Below are 16,284 nucleotides of genomic sequence, written 5' to 3'. Positions count from 1 at the left end.
GACAGGGTTTCTCCATGTTGGTCAGGCTGGTCTCAAACTCCCGACCTCAGGTGATCTGCTCACCTCGGCCTCCCAAAGTGCTGGGATTACAGGTGTGAGCCACTATGCCTGGCCTCCAACTTTCAATGTGCTGCTGTTGAGAAATCTTGATCTCAACACTGCTCACCCTCCATGCCATAATTACCGAATGAGTTTTAAGAAGGAAAATCTCAGATGAGTCAGAATCACGGCCCTTCAGCCCTGCCTTAGATTTCAGGCAAGCTCCAAAGGATTGGGGTATACTGGGTGGGGTTGGAAGTACACCACAGAGTTGTCCTGCACACAACCTTCTGGAAAGTTGGAGATGTTCCCAGTGGGACCTCAGGTTACCCTGTCCAAACATACTCATTGTATGAAACTTAGGGAGATGTAAGCAAGGACCATACTATCGAAAAGGAGAGAAAACATGGTCACAGACATGTTGGGAATGCTAGGAAGATGGGCATCCCTATGACAGCAAAACAAATCACTGAGAACCCATTAGGGATACAGGAAGCATGTAGCAACCCCCTAAACCTCCTTATTCCCAGAGGAAGCCCAAGCTGAATACAAAACTGTAACCACCAAAGGGACAGGCTCTGATGGGTAGGCAGGAATCCAGGCTGTAACACAGGGTCCCTGGGTCCCAAGGGCTGTGGTTCTCCAGGCTCATTGTGTTTCATTTTGTACACATTCAAAGTGGGGACTTACTACGGTTTGTGAAGCAAAAAAGAGTTCCTGTGCCCTTTCCTGGCAGTGCTGATAGCAAAGTGACTCTTAGAAGCCCAGCAACCCACGGGTCAGGGGCTCCAGGGCAAAACCGGGATCACAGAGGCTTTTCAATGGCTCCAGGACTATGATGTCAGCATGGGAGGAGGGATAAGCACATGGCCAGGGAAAGGAAAGGGCAGCTATCACTCTGCGTTCTGAGCGCTTCACCTAGCAGGGGTTTGGCAGCCAGAGTACAAGTAAAAGCCTGGAGCACCTGTGGGTGCAGGGCACTTCAGAGACACCCTCCTTCCACATGCTCTTAGACACATCTCTACCTAACCAGGAGAGGGAAGCAGTAAGAGAAACTTCTCCTTCCAGGGTCTCCTGACTTCTGAGAAAAACACCTGCAGCCCAAGCTCCCCGATACCCCACCTCCTCACCCCCTGTTGGCCTTGCTCCCTAGATCTCCCACCTATCCAGCTGGCATGAGATGAGGCAAACTAATGCCTAGTCTCTGAAAATACAGCTTCAGAGCTAACCCACTGTGACTCGCTTGGGTACATCCAGCGAACGCGGAAAGGGACATTTGTCCAAGTACTCACCAGTAGCAGCTCAGCTGCGGGCACCATGCAGGGAAATCAGACAGCAGGCAGGAGAAGCAGTCCCGGGGAAGCCAGCACCATCAGCCTGCTGCCTGCCACAGCCGGGGCAGAAGCTGGGCTTTCCCACTCCTCGCCCCCAGCAACAGAGGTCAGGACTTCAGCCCACGCCTGGAAGCAGACCTGGGGCCACAGGCACACAGGTTCCAGATCCCTGAAAGCGGCTCGGGGCTTCCAGGGGCTGATGAGAGGTTCTCAGTCCAGGGAAGCCAGGACTGCTGCTACTGCTCGCAGGGAGAAAACATTTCCCTGGAGAGTCAATCCAGACTGCCGTGCTCAGGTGAGGTCGGTGAGAAAACCTGACCAGCAGCTCTGGCAGCTTGGTCTGGCCGCAGGGAAAGCAGGACACAAGGCGGCAGCCTGCCCCGAGCAGCTCCGATTGTCCCTCACGCTGCTGAGCCTCACTCCCAGCGCCAGACAAAAGCCCTGGAAGCAGCTCGCAGCCCGGCTGTGACACACCAATCACCAGCGCCAGGCTGTCCTCCCAGCTGGCCAAGCCCTGGCCACCCCACAAGGGCTGGCTTCCTCTCCCTAGTCTCCTCAAAGCCGCCTGAGGATGGTTTAGGATGATTTATCCTCGCAGAGTGGATTATTCATCCCAGGAATACTCCAACTTTGGCTGGACCAGAGAGCAGTGGTATAATGCCCTGGCTTAGAGACTGAGAGAGGGTGGGAGAGAGAGTGTGTGTAAGAGTGTGTGAGAGACTGTCTATGTGCATGTGAGCAAGAGAGGAGGGCGAGAAGCAGTGTGTGCATCTTCCCAGAGTATATCTATCTGTCCCTCTCTAATTTCATCCAATCCCTCTCTCCTCTTGGGTTTGGAGATGGGGGGATGGGCGGTGAGAGACACGGATTCCAGAACAGGCAGGAGACACCATCCCTTCCTCCCCGCCCCCTTGCCACCCGCTCTGGGAGGGTGATAATGCCACCCCTCCCGCTCCTGCCTCCCCCACAGCTGCTGCTGTCAGCAGTAGGCTCCCCCTGCTGAATACTCTCAGGGAACAACTTTGGAAGAAGCAGCATTTCACGAAATAGCAGCACAGACCCTCCTTTTCCCAGCCCAGGTCCTTTTATGCTTCCATTTAGATCATTGTCCCCCTGCATGCCCACCTGTCCCCATGCCCATTCTCCAGAAGCCTCTCCCCACCTGCTCCCATCTGAGAGCCGCATCCTCCTCACCAGGCTTCCTGCAGGTCCTGGGCTGGGAGGACAGCAAGCCCTTCTGGAGTGTGCCATCAGCCCTGCACCACTGCATCTTGACTTCCTCAACCTTCCCTCCTGTGTGCTGCCCACCAAGACACCTCACAGATGACAAGAATGAGCAGTAACTCCAGGCTGCCTGTACAATTCATTCGGAGGGAAGCCAGGACTGCAGAGAGCGTAGTGGGGAGTAGAGGATATCCCATAGCCTTTGGCAGCATTAGCCACCTGTAGGTCTGAACACCTCTCTGTTTCATATCTTGGCTACCACAGAGGAGGCCAGGACCCCATCTATGGCTTTCATATTTACCTCCTTCTTTGCAAACAATTATAGTGGTTCTCAACAAGTGCAAAAGTGATTAATTAGTCTTTCTTGGCCTGTGAAACTGAGGAGGTCCCTGCCTCTCCTTCCTACATTTCCCTGCCATGATGGGTGTGTGCTGATGGATCTGCAGGGAGAAATGGGGGACAAGGTAAACACAGGGAGGAATTTGGTACTTGGGAGAGCGCTTTGGAGACAGATCACCACAGGCTGTGCCACCGTAGTCCTAAGGGTTATTGGCTTGACCATGCGAGGTGACGGCCTAGGCAGCTTGCTATTGTGGTTGACTGCCTTGGCTCAGGGGTTAGGCAGGACGAGGCGGGTAAACTTATCAACTGTGGAACCTTGAGCAAGTTGCCAAATCTCTGGGACTCAGTTTCCCTATATGACAAGTGGGAATATTAATATCTACTTCATAGGGCTGTGCAGAGAATCAACTAGGATGAAATAGGTACACTGCTCCCCATGATGCCTGGCCCTCAGAGATGCTGGATCCTTTATTTCTTCTTGTATGGAATCCTAGGAAACAGAGGTGGCGGCTCTTGCAGTGGGAAGGAGGCCCCCAGGTAAGCTGCTTAAAGGGAAAGGGCCCAGCTGGAAGGAGATGAGAGGGGTGTTTAGTGGGAGCAAAGCCGGGATGTAAACCCAGAAAGGAGAGGCGGAGGGGCAATATGTCAGGTTGGAAGAGCAAGTCCAGCCAAGGAGGTGGAATGTAACCCAGGACAAGCCAAGCTGGGGAGCAGCCTGTGGCCAGGGCTGGAAAAGCCCTGCAGGAAGCAGGGCATCGGGTGGTGGGGTGGAGAGAGCCGCGTGCCTGGGAAAAATGTTAGTTTGGGGTTTTCTGGAACAGAACCCAGGGACCATGGCAGAGGGTGGCTGGATCAGCACGAACCATCAGAGTCCCAAATGAACAAATGAAGGCCTGAATAGAACAGGACAACTTTCTCCAGAGACAGAAAGGGGAGAGGCGGCAATGGCCTGTGGTCTACCAGAAAACCCTCAATAACCACCAACAGCCCCTGGGATGACAGGGTGGCCACAGCCCGAGCATCTCTGCCTAGAGACAGGCTCTGGGCAGAAGAAGCTGTAAGCATGGTGGGCCACAGAGTTCTCCCTTCATATCTGAAAGCAGCTGGCCTGGGCCACACATGGTTTACATCCTGAAGCCCCCTCCAGTGGAGGCAAAGCTGAGAGGACACAGCACACAAGCTTGAGAGGGGTCCTGGGGTTGAAAAAAGGGGATGGCCATGAATGCTCAGGCCAGCACCTCAAATGAGATGGCCCAGTATCATGGGGAGATCATGGCTGGGGAGCCAGGAGTCTTGGGTTCTAGTCCCATTCTGCCAACAACTGGCTGGGTTGCTGGTCTTCTCTGGCCCATTGTATCTTCTTCGAAATAAGACCAGATTTGTGGTCTTCAAACTGTTTATTTTTCAGCAGCAGAACCAATTCTCAACATTCCGAGCCTCCGTTTCTCATTCTTCAAGTGAAATCTTACCTAGAATATCTGTATATATCCAGATCAAACAGAAGCAGCATTACATTGATGGGTCAAGGGCTGGAGCTTGGCTGTCAGTCTCCTTCAGCAGCTCTTAAGGTGGCTTGGAGGTGCTCCAGAGCTCCTCAGAACACAGCCCGAAATCATGGCACTAGCCTGAGGGCCTTTCCCCTCTCTGACTCTAGGGCTTTTCATCCCCACGGAACATTGATAGACATTAACTTGGATGGGCGCCAGCTGGAGGGCAAAGCCTAAGAGAGGGGGCAGTTCCCCGCAAATACATACTCATCACCTACTTGGGTTGCAGGTCCCACAACAGAGGCTGCCGAAGGTGAGAGCTGGCCTCAGTGGCTATGGATAGCAGAAGGGAGGCCGTCTGGGCCTCGGGCTGCGGGTGACAAATGTACTACACAGCAAGGCCAGATGGACGTCCCTGCCTTTGGCACCGTGGCTGCTCCAGGAAACACTAGGCTGCCTTTCATACCCTGGATCGTCGCAGGCTCCCTCTCTCCGCGGCTCAGCCAAATCATAAATCTAGCCTGCCAGGGGAGCTGGCTGCCCTGACCCTGGCCCCGTGCTTCCCCGCCTTGGCCTCGCACATGCCAAGATCCGGGCACGGGCGGTGGGATCCAGGCACGAGCAGTAGAAAGAGGGACTGTGGGGCTGGGCCCACGTGGACTGAGAGCCCTGTCTTGGTTTGGGGCTTTCCAGAATGTTCTTCACCCACATTTTTCTCTTTTTACCTTTCTAGTGCCCTGTCTTGGTTTGGGGCTTTCCAGAATGTTCTTCAACCATATTTTTTTCTTTTTGTCCTTCTAGTTCTTCTGTGCAGGATTTTGCTAAGGACTTTATTTTATAACCGTGCCCCCCTCACAGCAGCCTCCTCAGCCCTTCAAGAATTTAAGTCTGTCAGAATCTGGGACTTTCCGTGGGTCCCTGAAGCCCAAGGCTGCCCTGCTCTGCCCTGGGCCTCCAGGAAGGAAGCCGAAGTAGCATTCGATCTGCCCAGCCCCATGAGGAATGTTCTTGCACAGGCAAAGATCCCTCAGCTAGAGATGCCCCTGGATTCTGTCTCCCGGAGGGGGTGCAAACAGCCTTGCCACTCCCACCCGCTGTCCTGTGTCCACACCCCAGGACAGGGAACCCCCTGAAAAGGCTCTCTCCTGTTGCCCCAGCCCCACCTTCCCTTCCTCCTTTCTTCTTTTTTCTTGTGGATTCAACACATCACTTTGTGCAGCACTTACGGTTTGCAAACTGCCCTTTCCCCCTTCACAATAGTGCAGTGGGCACTGCCATCTCCCCTTCAGGTGTAGAAGCCGAGGCTCAGAGTGTCGGCCCGACCCAGGTCACAGACTTCTCGGCAAGGCAGACACCTGAACACCTGTGTTCTGTGGGCTTCTCGCTTTCTCACAGCTTTCTTCGCCTCCCCTCTCCTCCACCTCCTTCAGTTTCCTCTCCTCTCCTCCAGCTCCTCCTCTTCTCTCCTTTCCTTCTGGCATCTCCTCTCAATCCCTCCTCTGCCCCTCCCTAACAGATCTCCTCCAGACCCGCATGAGGTCAGAACTGGTGGGGACCTTACCCCATCCCCTGGTTCAAAGGCCAGGAGACTGAGGCCGCATTACCTGGCTTGTCCCCAAGACTCTCCCCTCCCCGTCTCCACCAGGGCCTGTTGGTGACTGTGGGAGGCCAAGAGGGGTAATGGATTTCTTAAGTCATCCTGATTTTATTACATGAAGCATTTCTAGGGCAGGACCCAGACGAATGCTCCCTCCCTCCCTCCTTCCTCTCCTCCCTCCCTCTGCAGCAAAGATGCTGCATCTCTGCATAATGTCTGCACCCTGTTTCACTCAGAAGGGAAAGGTCAAGGTCTGTGTCTCTGCGGCCAAAGTCACCAGCAGCCAGAGCCTTTGAGGGAAGTTCATTGGCCCGAGGCCTCTACCCCCAGGCCGGGAGACCCTGCCCCCTGCCCCACACCATCCAGAGTGGGCCTCTCTCCTCACTGGGTCTTGTTATGGTTTGTCTCCCTGGGACAGAGATACCACAGCCTCTAGGTACCACCCCTTCTCTTCCTCACGCCCCCACTTTGGGGCATTCCTGGCTTGATGCAACCTCAGGCAGCAAACACTGCCTGACCACCACCATGCTGAGCTCGGTGACTGTGATGTACCTGGCTGAGCCAGATCTCAGCAGCAAGGCCACAGCCTGTTAAGATGCTGAGAAGCCTCACAGGAGCCTCCCTTGGGGTCTTCTTACCACAGACCAGCCATCCCCAGCTCATATATCAACCTGATCTCCTTCTCCTAGGGCCCATCCACAAAGCCAAGGCCCAGGGAGGCTTGACAAACCTGGGAGTGCTCTGAATAGCGAGACCCACTTCACACTGGGGTCGGCCACTCAGAGCAGCCCGCAGAGGTTGGCCCACAGACTGGAAGAGCTAGTCAGGTAGAGCGGAAAGGACGGGGTCTTTGGGGTCAAGAAACCTGACTGAATCCTGATCTATCACTTCCCAGTTCCTTGACCTTGGGCCAGGTACTGCTCTGAGGCTCCATTTTTATCTGTTAAATGGGGAAGATGAAAGTTCCAGGCTGATCTATTTCACCAGGCATGGGAGGATTCCACAAGGCGAGGCAGGTGAACGTGTTTTGGAAATGGACAGAAGGTTGGGTGTTACCCAGGCCTGCAGAGTGGCCAGTATTCCACTCCACCCACGTAGCTCCAGGCCTCCCCTGCTAGTCAGTCCGCCCATTTGGCTGTAGGACAGTCAGCTGGCTACCCAGCTTCCCCTGAGGTGCGACTTCGTCCCTGACTCCTGGCCTCCTTTAGTCCCCAAGGAGGAGCCTGGGGCTCTTTGTTCCCTCTTCGCAGGGGCTCCACTAAGTGAAAAGGCACTCCAAGTCTCCTCTGCTCAACTTATTACAAGAAGTAAAGAGATTTACTTCTGAGGCCTTCATTATCACTTAATTGTGTTCCCACTAAACTCTCATTAATTAGCCATTCTAAAGCTGTCAGCACAACTAAATAGACTCATTGACTTACGGACTCTGAGAGTGGGAAGACAACCTCAGCAAGTCCAACCTGTCCAACCCTTTCATGTTAGAAGTGAGGAAAGTGAGGGCGAGAGATGGTAGGTGACTCAGCCAAGGTCACACAGCAGCTAGTGATGGAGTCAGAGCTAGAAACCCAGGCTGTCGAGTTCCAGCCCAGAGGCCCCCCTTCCCACTACACCATCTTCCTAAGGGAAAGCAATGCCACCCCTCACCTTCCATCATCTTTCATTTCCCAAAGCGGTGGTTTAGAATTGAGGTATGATCACAGCTGGAAGAAAATATAAATGTAGAATTTTAAGTAGATTTAAAAAAAAAAAAAAAAAAACCACCAAAGGCAATGACATCTGTACCTAAGGCAAATGAGGACCAGCTGGAACCAGGAATGAGCCTCTACCTCCTGGGGCTGAGGGCAGTGAGGATCCTCCCTTCTCTCTTCCCCTCCCCTGGGATAAGCGGTCAGACAGATAGGACCAATGGAGCAGGAGGCTGGCTCCATGAAGACCACCAGCATCTGGTTCCATGCAGATACTTGGTCCCAACTGGACAGCCTGTAGCACAATCTCCGGAGTGTATACCCAAGAATCTACACAGGCTAAAACAGGTTCTAAAAAAGAAAACAGCAAACAACCACAGCAGCTATGGGGACAGAGAGAAAAAGAGAGCCATGAAAATAGATTCCTAATAAAAGGAGCAGAGGCCGGGCACAGTGGCTCACACCTGTGATCCTAGCACTTTGGGAAGCTGAGGCGGATGATCACCTGAGGTCAGGAGTTCAAGACCAGCCTGGCCAACATGGTGAAACCCCATCTCTACTGAAAATATTAAAAATTAGCCGGGCGTGGTGGTGGGCACCTGTAGCCCCAGCTACTCGGGAGGCTGAGGCAGGAGAATCACTTGAACCTGGGAGGCAGAGGTTGCAGTGAGCTGAGATCACACCACTGCACTCCATAATACAGCCTGGGCAACACAGTGAGACTCTGCCTGAAAAAACCAAAAAACAGAGGAGCAGCCCTCCCAAAGGATAGAATGGGGCAAGGCAGGAGGGAGAGCTGGACTGGGAAGAAATGGGACAGGGGAGCACGTCCCGGAGGTGGCACAAGTGCCAACCCTGGGCCAAGGTTCTCAGTCATGGAGGCCATGGGCCCAGTTGTTCATGAGGCAGTTCCAGGACAACAGTTTCAACCTGAGGCCAAAGGGGTAGTCCTGGAGGCCCGGCAGGAAGGAGCCAAAAAGGGCATCAACACAGCGAATGCCTCTATGGCACTTGGCACGCAATGGGCACTGTCCAGAGTGCTCTAGGTGTTTTCACATATCTAACCCTATCTAAGCTCTGTGAAGTGGGGGCATTGTCATCACGCCATGGTGCAGGTGAGGAGACAGAGGCTAGGGAACTAAAGCAACAGAGCCAATAGGTGGCAGAGCAGGAACACAAAACCGGGGACTCAAACCTGCTGTGACTCCAACACCCTGCCGCTGTAGAAGACTAAAGCCGGAACTCCAGCCTGGGGTGCACAATGCTTCTTAACAGGGGAGCTCATAGCATTTTTTTGAGGGATGCACCTTCCTGGTGAACTGTAAGGATTTAGCATCCTGGACCACCAAATGACAGTAGGTGACACCCAGTCACCTTGATACCCAATACAGCCCCGCACTTTCAGACACCTGCGTACATGGTGGTAGTGGATTCACTCCAGGCGGAGAACCACCTGAGGCGAGAAATAAGGATGAAGTGGGAACTCACGCCGAATCCAAGAGGCTTGGCCTTGCTCTGCAAGGGACTGCACTAGACGGGGAGCTGGCTGAGCCCAAGGAGGTGGTCCTGGGAGGAGCAGGGCAGATTTCATATCCAAGAGCCCCCCAGAGCTCAGGGTACTGGGCCCCAGCAAGATGCAGCGGGGGGTAAGGGGTGATGCTGGAGAATAAGGAAAGGCAGTGGGAAGAGGCCATAAACTCAGACAGCCAAGGCTGGAAGGGAAACGTCAGGTGAGTCTAAATGTGGGAATGACCTCAGCATCCCCACTCTCTCTCACACAGTGGGTGGCAGCCACCGGCCACAGCTCAGTTGCTCTGAGGGTGAGCTTGTCTGTGGAGGCCTGGGGAGCAGGAGGAGTATCATGGAGAAAAGGACAAACAAGTCCAAGAACCATAGATTTTAGAGAGGCAACTACCCCCACCCTGAGCCCCACTGTTTTTCTTAAACCTTAGCTGGTGGTAGCAGAAAATCCACACAGAGCTGCAGCCACTGGGGCAGTGGAGGAATCTTCAAAGCTTTTCCCCTTCATACTCAATACATCCCCCAACTCCATCCAACTCTTCTCTTCCTACTTCTCTCCCTTTAATAATTCCCAGTGACCAAAAATCCAGAATGTATTTATAATGTACTGAAGAATGCATTTAGACATGAGCTAAGTTCATACCCACTCATGCCCTTAAAAGCCCAGGCCTGGCAACACCTGCATTCCACCTCACAGTGAGTAGCCAGGCAAGGTGGCAGGATGAGAGAGCACAGGGAATCCATAAAGCAAAAAGAAGAGGCGATGACATTCCTCAGGCATTTATTGGGTAACAAACTCCTCTGATAACTCTAAATTCTACATGATAAGGTGCATGCTGAGTGCTGCTCATTCCTCCAAAAGCAATGCCAAGCGCAATCCTTGCCCTCCAGGAGACCAGATACACATGCAATGCCATTTTTGAAACAATGTCAAAATAAGTGTTATCTGCAATAATTTCTATAGGTGTTTTGAAGTGACAGACAAATCAGCAAGACAACCAAGGCACAAGAATCAGAATAGTCTGTGCATCCCAGCATGTCAAGAGGCCCCACTGAGCACAGGGATGGAGAAATCCAAGTGCAGGAACACACATGGGTGAAATCCATAGGGTAATCAGGAGACAGCAAGTGAAGAGGCAGCTGGAGGGCACCATTCTTGGAGCCCCCTGCTGGGGTCAGGTAGACAGGCGTCACAGATGGGAGATGTGGGTAGAGCTCAATTTTCACTATTCCATTAACCCAGTGCATTGCATTCCGAAGGAGCCTGTCACAGTCTTGATAGACACAAGAGAATGCATGCATTCCCTCAGAAGCAGACCTACTCAGTGTCCTGCTCCCAAATGCTTTTGTGTGGATAATCACCATGAGCACACGTTCTGAGTAAGAGACACCCCAAGTTTCCCAGTTCATCTTCTTGCTGCAAAGCTTGCAAGAGCAGGCAGACGGATACAAACTCCTGCTTCTCTTCCACTGGCGAAAACAACCCAATTTGAAGAATAAGCACCAATTAGCTAAGTGAGAAGCTCAAGCTGTGAATCCTGAAGAGCTGTAACCTGACAATAAATTGCAGTTCTTTGGAGGGCAACTGTGGGAGTCAGGGGAAGCCCCAGCCACAGTGGCCTCCTGAAGACTCGACCTGCAGGTGTTGATCATTATAAGTCATTCATGTCTCTTAGCAAACATTGGAGCACTTGTTTAGGAGAAATATTAAAAGAGGGATTCATTTTTGAGCATAGGGTTATTTCTTCCCAAAGAAAAATGCTTTGGATGCCATTTCCAAATTAAATTGGTTGAGAACTACTCAGAAAATCAAATGTCACGTAAACACACGGCCCTTTGGTTTTCTTATCTGTAAAATGTTGATGACCTCAGGCATACTTATTTCCACAGATTGGGGATGAGGTGGTGCTTTGAAAGCTGGAAAGCACTACAAAAAATTTACTAGCATTGATAGTGTATCATATGTCTATCATCCTAGTGAGCATGACAGGTGAAGATCAACAAGCAGGTATAGTTGCCACCAAGGAGGGAAAGCACGCTGCAGACGCATGCAGACAGCTGAGTTCAAGTCTATTTAAGTTTTTTGAATGTCCAGTAAGTGCAAGGCACTGTGAAAAGTACTGGAACACAAAAGTTAATGAAAGCAGTCACTACCCACCTGGAAAAATCTCATAAAGAAGTAAGTCTACTTCCAAATCAAAACATAAAACCACCTTTGGAGAAACCGAAACACAGTATGAAGTGCCCCCACTAAAGCCTTAGGCTTTCCCTTAGACCCACACACTATTAGTTCATCCACTCACTATTTACCATTGGCATGCTTTTAGTTCCAGTAACCCAAAACCCAGTTCAATTCAAAGAGGCTTAAACCAAAGAAAATAGAACAATTCACATGAGAGGAGCTTTAGAGAAAAAAAAAAAATCATGCAATTCAGGTTCTTTCCATCTCTCCACTCTGCCAGCCACTAAAATTCCACATCCTGCCACTCTCCTCCATCCTCAGAAGGTCTCTCCCCAAATAAAGATCTTGAAGTTATAATTCAGCTGCCAAGAACAATCAGGGAACCCTTCCTTGTTTAACATCTACCTAGAGAATGACATCTGGTGGCTCTCCATTGACAAAGAAGAACTTTCCTAGAAATCAGTCAAAAACCTCTTCTCAAATCCCATTAGTCAAAATTGTATCATGTGTCCATTTATGGCCCAACCCCTGGTAAAGCTGAACAGCATATGTACCCATAAACCTGTCAAGGCCATCTCCTTAGGCAATCCCGAGTTTCACCGCTGCTATTCCAGGAGGAGGTGTGGACAGGATGATGGGAAGTTTACCACAAGGTGCCCTACTCAGTTATAAGAACTTTAGTTATCCATGTCCAAGCCTATCTAAGAAATGCAAATTACAAGTGAAGAAAAATTTGCTTTAGGCAGATACATTGTGTCTAGCAAGAAGGAACATCCATCAGCAAGAGGCACAGCTGGAAAAAGGAAAGAGCAGGCACAAAACTCAAAACCTCAGGGGGCCATTTGGCGTAAGCAAATTGTCCCATACACTCCACTGAATCACAGTCCAGTCCGTTAATTCAGGTTCCTAACATATCCTTGGGACACCAAGAAAAGGTTACGTTTATGCTTGCATTACTCTGTGTAAGAAGGCAGGGATGCATATAACACATTTTATAGAGAACCGCAAACACAGTGGTTAACAACGTAAAAGTGCTGTTGCTTAAAGAGGCAAATCTAAAGCGAGTCAGAAAACTTTGCACTTTACAGTGACCCACCTCAGCTTCTCTGGAGAGCTGGGATTTAGGGTGCAGGCTGCAAATATAAAGTACTCAGGCAGCACTGTGTTCCGGCTGGCCTCCCACCAGGCTTCTCCATACTGATGGAAATTGATTACACCTCATTTCCAGTGAACAAATAGTTGGTATTTAGATTAGGATGTTGCTCTTTTAGAACAAACATTCATGCTCCCAGCTCCACCTGGACCTATGAAATCTGAATCTCATGGGTGGGCCTATACTCAGTCATTTCTTAAAAAGTTCCCCTAGCAAATCTGATGATCAGCCTGACCAAACCTCATACTGCCTCCCTGAAAATCCAGAGTACTCTGTAGGAAAAGCTCTCTGAATGGGAGAACCAGGACCTTATGGAACTCTGAGAGGCCATCTCTTTCGAATCCTCTCTTGCCTTCAGGAAGGCCAGCACGAAAGGTCAGAGGAATGGCGGAAGCCCTGAGCACTCACTCCTTCTGGGGATGAGCACAATTTCACTCAGGCACCATAGCCAATCCACCACTCAGACCCCACTGCTCCCCTGCACACCCTCTTCCTGCCCACAGCCTTCCTCCACCTGTCCCCACCCCTGACAGCACCAGAGTCCTCCTCAGCCAGAAAGGACATTGCCTGTCATCTATTAAAGGACATCATGCCAGTTTTTACTTCACAAGTTCCTTTTGTAATTGACTCCCCACCCCATCCTGTCTCACTGAAGAAATGTTCTTCATTTGATGTTTATTATTATTATTTAGAGACAGGGTCTTGCTCTGCTGCCCAGACTGGAGTGCAATGATGTGATCACAGCTCACTACAGCCTCAAATTCCTGGGCTCAAGTGGTCTTCTCTCCTCAGCCTCCCAAAGTGCTGGGACTATAGGTGTACATCACCATACCTGGCAGAGATAGGGTCTTGCCCTATCTATTTTTTTAGAGAGATAGGGTCTTGCTATGTTGCCCAGGCTTCATTTTACGTTTAACTCCAATTCCTCTCATTGTAACTGGCTGAGGTTGAGGGTGGGAAGGTGGAATAGAGATAAATAGGGACTCAGGACTCCTTGGCCATCAGAATGTGACTCCCAGGGATGAAAGAGTGGTTGGCCTGAGGGGGTCATTTGAGCTCTTCACTTTTTTCCAGAGAATGGAGAGAGTGATGCTGATCCCTGAAACACTCCAGTTTCAGGGAGACCCTGCTCCCAGGGGCCTGCCCACCATGCAGACTGCTTTTGTCTCCGTCTCACCAATTCCTGTAATCTTTGATTGCCATCCAGCCCCTGCATGGCCAGCAATGGGCTTGGCCATTACCCAGAATGTTCTTCTCATTCTGGCTTGGCCAAACACCACCTGTGTGACTTTGGAGCTGTTCTGCAACCTCTCTAAGCCTTGACGTCCTCCTGAGATGGATAACGCTTGCCTTAGCTTGTCTCCCCAGTTCTCGTGAGGCTCAAAACACAACAAATGTGACGATGCTCTGTCCACTCACGAAGGACCACTGTCCACTGGGCTGGGAGTGTCTGCAGTTTTCCCAGCTGCAGACACTCTCAGCCCAGTGGACAGTGATCCTTCATTCATCTTTGTGTCTCTAGTGTCTGGTGTTGGTAAATGACCCCTGGGGGGGTGGCTGCTGGGTGGTACATGAACCAAATGAGGGGACAAAAGAGGAGGATGGGAGTAACTGACAAGTCAGGAGCGTGAAAATGAAGAGAGAGAGAGAAAAGAAGAAATGCCCTTCCTTTCCCATCACTCTCAGTCTCCAGGAACTAACACTGCTCCCCAAATAGTGGCCCCCACCACTGATTAGGTAACTTTTAAAAGTCATCTCAGCTCTGATGAGAAAAGGATGTTAGTAAAACTTTTCCATACCCATTTAAATAAAACACTGAAAATCATTCAACCCTTAAACTGAATGGAAATCCCTTTTTTAAACAACAACCTTTGAAGGGGCTTGCTGGTGCTGCACTGAGTGCTGAGATTGGGAATTGGGAGATTTGGAAGCTTCGTCAGGGTCGGGGGGGCCCTGGGGTGGGACAAACCCTTTCCCTAACTCTGGGCTGCTTTGGTTTCCGGGAGGAGGCTGAGAGAGCCAGGATGGCAATTGGGCTTTTTTAAGCCAAGGGAAGCCTTGGTCTTCTGTGTTGAGCAGCTGCCAGGCCCGGGAACCCACAGAATCATCCTTACCACCCTCCCCCCATTTATGTTCAGCTCTGCTCCACACACATCCCCTACCACCACCACCCCCGTTCTCAGAACAGAAACACAGCCGCTTACATGAAAAGGGCAGCTGCTTTGCACCACAAACAAGCCCTCCTACTACAATCCCAGCTGCATTTTCAGATATTCCAGCCTCTCTTTGCATCCCCGGGGCCTAAACTGTAATGGAATAATTGGAATAAAATATAAAGGAGAACTTCCCACCCAGAAAAGCATGAGGAATGAGAGGGTGGTAATGTTTAGACATAAAAGAACACTCCCACAATGTTACCCTTGCCCTCTCAGCATGGGGCAAATTTGCAAGCCAGCATACCCTCGGGGATACCTCCTGACCCCCCCAACACCTACTCAGGCACACAGATCTTGCTCTTGCCCCCTTTCTTCCACCCCACTCAATGTGAGGACTGGATCAGGGCTTTGTTCTCAGGAGCTGAGGGTGGACAAGGGCTCACTAGACAGCCCCTGGGACCACCTCTAACATACAGACCCTGACCCTCCCCTCATTCTCTAGGGTAGAACATAGGGATGCCAGAGCCAGGGCAACCTCCTTTGGCCACCTCCACCCTCACTTGAGAGCTAAGTGACATCTGCTAAGCACTTCTCAATTAAAACATTGATTCTTCCCCTTATCCATACTGCTGTGGTCTGAACGTCCCCTTCAAATCTCAGGTTGAAACTTAATCCCCAATGTAACAGTATTAGCCGTGGGGCCTTTGAGAGGTGATTGGATCATGAGAGCTCTGTCCTTATGTATGGATTAGTTCATTGGTGGGTTAATGGGTTATCATGAGAGGGGAACTGATGGCTCCCTCCAGAAGAGGAAGAGAGACCTAAGTGAGCACATTAGCATGCGTGGCCCCACCATGTAATACCATGCACCGCCTTGGGATTCTGTACGTTCCAAACAGCAAGAAGGCCCTCACTAGATGCAGTTCCTCCACCTTAGACATCTCAGCCTCCATAACAGTAAGAAATAGATTCTGTTTGTTTATAAGTTACCTAGTTTCATGTATTCTGTTATGAGCAACAGAAAATGGACTAAGACAGATACCAAGGACAGTATAAATCCACTTCCAGAAACATCTAATCCATGCCAGGCAGCAGACCAAACTAAGGAAAGACACAGAAAATGTATAAGCCACTGTCAAAGTATAATTTTCAAAATGCTCTCATATATGTACATTTATTTAACTCATTAATGAGGAATGGTAAAGCTGGCTCAGAAGAACTTGAAGCACGGGGGCTTGTATGATCAACAAAGGCATGCAGAAATAAGTCTGTTGAGACAGAACTGTCCTACAGAGCAATAACACCATAACTTTTGGAGTTATCATCTTTTCTACTGGACAGAAATAATTTGCATCTCTCCTGGGTAAAAATCACTTGCAACTTATCTGCCTGTATGTTAACATCTAGCTTCAGAAGGTCTGGCCTCTAATCAATAACAAACTGAGAACTGAACACTGTTTCTCCTATCTCCCATGCTTAGAATATAAACTCCATGGGGACAGGGTTCTTGCCGGTTCTCTCCCCTCCCAATGCAGTGGAAGAATATTTGGCACCTGTAGGCGCA

At 50.6% G+C, this 16,284-nt stretch overlaps 1 protein-coding gene across 4 annotated transcripts in view; it reads right to left on the bottom strand.

Moving 5' to 3' along the window:
- The window catches only part of SEMA5B (semaphorin 5B), a 123,348-nt gene that overhangs the window by 87,662 nt on the left and 19,402 nt on the right, over positions 1 to 16,284 (bottom strand). Inside the window, exon 1 of one of the 4 annotated variants that reach the window (XM_032267728.1) lies at positions 1,332 to 2,197. The exons of the other annotated variants lie outside the window; for them this stretch is intronic. The gene's annotated coding sequence lies outside the window, so the exon portion shown is untranslated. Of the gene's footprint in view, positions 1 to 1,331; positions 2,198 to 16,284 lie in introns of those variants that run through there. 4 annotated transcript variants of the gene reach the window in all.

This window comes from Sapajus apella, unplaced genomic scaffold, assembly GCF_009761245.1.
Source record: "Sapajus apella isolate SASKATOON/1434 unplaced genomic scaffold, GSC_monkey_1.0 scaffold171, whole genome shotgun sequence".
NCBI lineage: Eukaryota > Metazoa > Chordata > Mammalia > Primates > Cebidae > Sapajus > Sapajus apella.
Note: the sequence above shows the minus strand (reverse complement) of the source record. Positions and strands in the feature narration are given on the sequence as shown.